Below are 5,390 nucleotides of genomic sequence, written 5' to 3'. Positions count from 1 at the left end.
TTATTCATGTGCTAAGATAATCATCTAATCATCAATTAGCCTTTCAACACTATTAGCTAACACAACGTATCAGTAGAACACAGGAGTGATGGTTGCTGGAAATGTTCTTCTGTACCTCATGTAGATATTCCATTCAAAATCAGCCGTTTCCAGCTAGAATAGTCATTTACCACCTTAACAATGTCTAAACTGTATTTCTGATTCATTTAATGTTATCTTCATTGAAAAAATGCTTTTCTTTCAAAAATAAAGACATTTGTAAGTGACCTCAAGTTTTTGAAGGGTAGTGTATATGTATTATATATTATCATTCTGTACTATACTATACTACGTAATAGAAATAGTGCTATAAAGGATTAACAAAAAGAACAGCATGTGTTGACACTCAGGATTCAGAAAACTCTGGTATAGTACACACATTCCAACAAAATCACACACAGCAGGAGTTTCTTTTCTTCTCTGATAGACAGATCAGACCTGTCACATCACTGGTCAAGCACAGCATTGTGCACAAACGGCCTCAAAAGGCTCCACATGATTCACCTGCAGTTTCATAACGGTTTCCACGAGAAGCAGCCTGTTTCCTTCTCTGCCTGCCAGGCTGCCCATTGCTCTGCTCTCACCTTTCACTGGAAATGACTGATTTCTCAGTGGTTGTAGTTTACAATGTGAAATGGCCTCAAAGGAGGCGAGGCAGCACAAAACAGTGGGCTGCAGCACTAAAAGCACAGTCGTGACACTTGAATGATTTTTTGTGTTTATTGTGGACAAGATGTGTTTGTAAAGATAAAGTGACCTTTCAGTAGGAGCTGCTTTGATTACATAATACTATTGAATTGAAGCTCTGAATGAAGCAACTCAAACCCACAGTGAAGTTTTATTATTAGGGCTGGGACTTTAGTGCACTAATTTCAAATAATTAATTGCAGAAAAAATAACGTTTAAAAATTTTTGCATTTTATCTGTATAAATTAAACGACTTTATGCAAATGAGCTCCGGGGCGATGCTCTGGAATACGGTGCAATGCTCTGGAACACAGCTCGAAATGCGCCGCAATGCAACCATCATGCAATGTGGTGCGTTTCACATAGAGAATGAATGAGATGCAAGAAAGTCACGGATTCTGTAGACATACCTTAACATTAGCCTTGACAATCCTGGTACAGGCAAATGGTATAGCCATCCCACAAGAGACCACCTTTCTAGACATTGAAAGTGCTTGTGTTTACAAGAAGTCTTAAAATGTCAAATATAATCACTATAATTGCACTTTGAGTTTGCAGTAATCTGTGACTGTAGTAGACAGATGAAAAATGCACAGATAAATATAAATGAGACATAAACATTTTTGTTCTTTAAGTTCACATATATGTCTATTCATCGTTTGTCGTCAACCAAAACTGATTTGAATTGAAAAACGTTGCTTATTGTGTCAAATATTGCTCTTTGACAAAATGTGATTAATCACAATTAATTCCAAAGCCTTTAATTAATTAGATAAATTTTATCGCATTCCACCACGAGTTATTACATGAATGTGCTGTTTTAATTTCAGTATGAGTGTTAAATTATTTACACATGCAAAATGATCATTCATATTCATTTCAAACGTAATGAATTTCATGCTATAAAAGCGGGTGCAGCAGTCAAATGTTAATTGGCTTGCTCAAGGGCACCTCAACAGCATATTTACAACAAGCAGCAATGCTCTACATTCACCCGCCTCATGTATTATCTTCTCAACAAAAGAGAGAAGGAGGGAGGCGTTCTTTGTAATGAGAGCTTCTCCAGAGTAATGAAACTTGTCTAGAACAAAGAGACCGGCTCTAATATCAAACTGTGTCCTATTACCATAATAACTGACCTTTCTATTGGCTGAGAAGAGGGACATAGCAGCAGCTCTGGCCCAATCAAATTTTATCGTCTTGATAACAACCAGGAATTACTGTCCAGAATAAGAAAGTGCAGGCAAAGGAGGAAAAGTTAGGGTAGAGGGGGTGGTGTGGGTGGTGGAAGACATGTCTTTATCAGCAAAAAAGACATGCAACAAAAGGAAAAGGGTGCTGAGGGGGGAGACAGAGAAAAGGGGTAGGCTGGATGGTGAGGAGGAGGAGGAGGAAAAACGTCAGGGCACAGGGAAAAGACAGAGGAGGGAAGGGAGGGAAGGAGTGCAGAGATGTTTCAACAAAAGGTCTCGTGTTGAGAAACACTCGTTCTCCCTCACTTTCTCCCTTTCCCCCTCATTATCCCTCCACAGGACAGAGGAGAGGGTGGCCGTGAGGGGTGGGGGTGAAATGACATTTTCGATTGTTCTTTTAAGGGCTCCTTATTATCACCTTTCATGAGAAGCCCTCTCTTTCTTTATCTCTCTCTTCGACTTGTTCTTTTTCTCTCACTCCCTCACAACAGATTCAAAGAGAAGTTTTTATGTTCTCTCTTTCCATACTCCCTGTGTCCTTCTTCCTCTCTCACCCCATCTCTCTCTCCTCTCTCGTTCTCTCTCTCTGCTCTGCAGTATAATTGCATGGCTGATTAATTATAGGAGAATCAAGTAAGAGTGAAACGAGGTGTGGGCATTTTCAACCTACAGAGAGAAAGGAACCCTGGACCTACATGCACAAAACCACAGACAACAGATTTTTACCTCCGCTGGTAAGAGGATTTTGGTCTCCCAACATGCAGTAACAAACAATTTGATTCATCACACACACATAGAACACTTTCCTTCACATTTACACATATACACAAACACACAGAAACCATAATTGTGCTTTCTGAAACTGTTAGTGTAAACCAGGTGAGCATCTGTACAGTATGTTGAGGACCATTTGAGTTCAGCATTAACTGTCGTGCAACAAAACAAAAAAAGTTGAAAATACCCACTCAAAGCTACAAGATGTGTTCAGTGAATAAATCCAAAAATACTGTTTCTGTGTGAAAAGTAGGAATTGCACAAAGTTTACTGTCAGTGCAGGAAATACTGTGCTCTTTGAATCTTTTTTTCTTTTGCCTCTGTCCATTTGTACTCCACCAAGGAATGTGGCGGAATTGTGTGACGATCGCCGTTGGTTTGTCTGTCTGTCTGTCCGTCTGTCTGTTAGCAACATTACTCAAAAATGGATTAATGGATTTGCATGAAATTTTCAGGGAAGGTCAGAAATGACACAAGAACCAAGCGATTAGATTTTGGCAGTGATGCAGCTTATAGTCTGGATCCACGGATTTATTAAAGTTTTCTGAATCCTTGCAAGATAGCGGCACAGCGTAACTGTAACTATGACTACAAGTGAACACTACGTCAGCTGCCTGCTGACGGTCACGATTGCGATCCTATTACAAATCGACCGCTGTGGATTTATTGGGACTAACACATGCCTGTGCTCAGTGCAAGGTCATTCTGTTTGTGGGTGCATCTATATTAAATGGCCACATTCAATTTTGCCGTGATTTCTGATCATCAATAACTAATAAACAAATGCAGCATATCTAAAAATAAATGCTGCATTTCTGACAATGTCATCGGAAATGAACAGCCTTGGCGGAGTACTGCACTCTCTGAGTGCTGTTCCTATTGCATTTGTTTGTTTGTCAGTAGGAACAAAGAACTACCAGGCCCCATGTAGAGGTGGACATAGAGAAAGGAAGCACCCCTTACAGAATATATCTTGTTTGGGATGCTAAATAGAATATCATACAAGAGTAGACTATTGACTTTTTGGACGTCTGCACATTGTGAGTGCCCTTCAAGTTCTGATGTTTTTTATCATCATATTTGGTACATGCTAACATGACTACACTACAAACATTCAGGCCTTAAGGCAGGTCAATTTTACTGAACAGCAACATAATGGGAGTGAACCCTTAAGGGTGGTGATGTGAAGGTGGCAAGCCTGAGACCATTACTCACATCGGGGTGGTACAATGTTTCATCAGTTCAGTTTTCTACTAACAGTCGCTGTAGACCAGACCTGCACAGCACTTTTGCCTTGCAGCTAGAAAATCTCTGGTTCATTACCCTACCTTCCTGGGATCTTTCTGCATGGAGTTTGCATGTTCTCCCTGTGCATGTGTGGGTTTTCTGCGGGTACTCCAGCTTCCTCCCACAGTCCAAAAACAGGCTCTAAATTTTTCGTAGGTGTGAATGCCAGTGTGATTGTCTGTCTCTCTGTGTAGCCCTGTGATAGACTGGTGACCCATCCAGGGTGCCCTCTGCCTTCACCCAAAGTCAGCTGGGATAGACTCCAGCCCCACACTGTGTCCATCCAGCCTTTAGCTTCACTTTTGACTGCAGGTTCTGGGTCAAGCTTGCATTGTATAGTACTTTGTACCACTTGTTTCTAGAGTTCTCTTCATCCCTACAACCTTTAAAAGTCAAAACAAGAGCTTCACAAAGAGATGCAAAGCTAAACCTAAATCATCCTCACTTTAATGAAGAAAAACACTGAAACAGATTCTGTATTTAACTATATAAATTCATAGCAGTGACAATAACTCACAATGTTTGAATTCCTATAAACTCTATGTAAACATGTTCTGGTTGGTCAGAACTGCTTAGTTGTATGTGGTTGAATGGAGGCAGTGTGGAAAAAACAATTGGAGAGAAATGTTCTGCCAAAAAAACTTCTGATCCTGTTTGTGGTGTTCATGGACAGGATCTCAAGCTGCAGCCGGGGTGAGGAGGGTGTCTGGTTTGGGGACCTCAGGATTGCGTCTCTGTTTTTTGCAAATGATATGGCTCTGTTGGCTTCTTCAGACAGTGACCTTCAGCATACACTGGAGTGGTTTGCGACCGAGTGTGAAGCGGTGGGGATGCAGATCAGCACCTCCAAGTCCGAGGCCATGGTTCTCTGCCGGAAACTGGTGGATTGCTCCCTCTGGATTTTGGGCGGAGTTGCTTCCCCAAAGGAGTTCAAGTATTATGGAATCTTGTTCACAAGTGATGGGCAAATGGAGCTTGAGATGGACAGGTGGATTGGTGCAGTGGCAACAGTAATGTGGGTGTTGTACTGAACTGTCGTTGTGAAGAGGGAGCTGAGCCGTAAGGCAAAGCTCTCGATTTACCAGTCCATCTTTGTTCCAACCCTTACCTATGGTCATGAGCTCTGGGTAGTGACCGAAAGACTAGATCACGGGTACAAGTGGCCAAAATGAGCTTCCTCCATAGGGTGGCTGGGCTCAGCCTTAGAGATAGGGTGAGAAGCTCAGACATACGGAGGGAGCTCGGACTAGAGTTGCTGCTCCTTCGTGTCTAAAGAAGCCCATTGAGGTGGTTTGGACATCTGATTCAGATGCCTCTGGGGAGGCTTCCTTTGGAGGTTTTCCAAGCATGTCCGCCTGGGAGGAGACCCCGGGGCAGACCCAGAACTCACTTCAGGGATTATGTATCTCG

The sequence above is a fragment of the Amphiprion ocellaris genome, chromosome 12, assembly GCF_022539595.1.
Source record: "Amphiprion ocellaris isolate individual 3 ecotype Okinawa chromosome 12, ASM2253959v1, whole genome shotgun sequence".
In the NCBI taxonomy this organism is placed as follows: domain Eukaryota; kingdom Metazoa; phylum Chordata; class Actinopteri; family Pomacentridae; genus Amphiprion; species Amphiprion ocellaris.
This window is presented reverse-complemented; position numbering follows the sequence as displayed.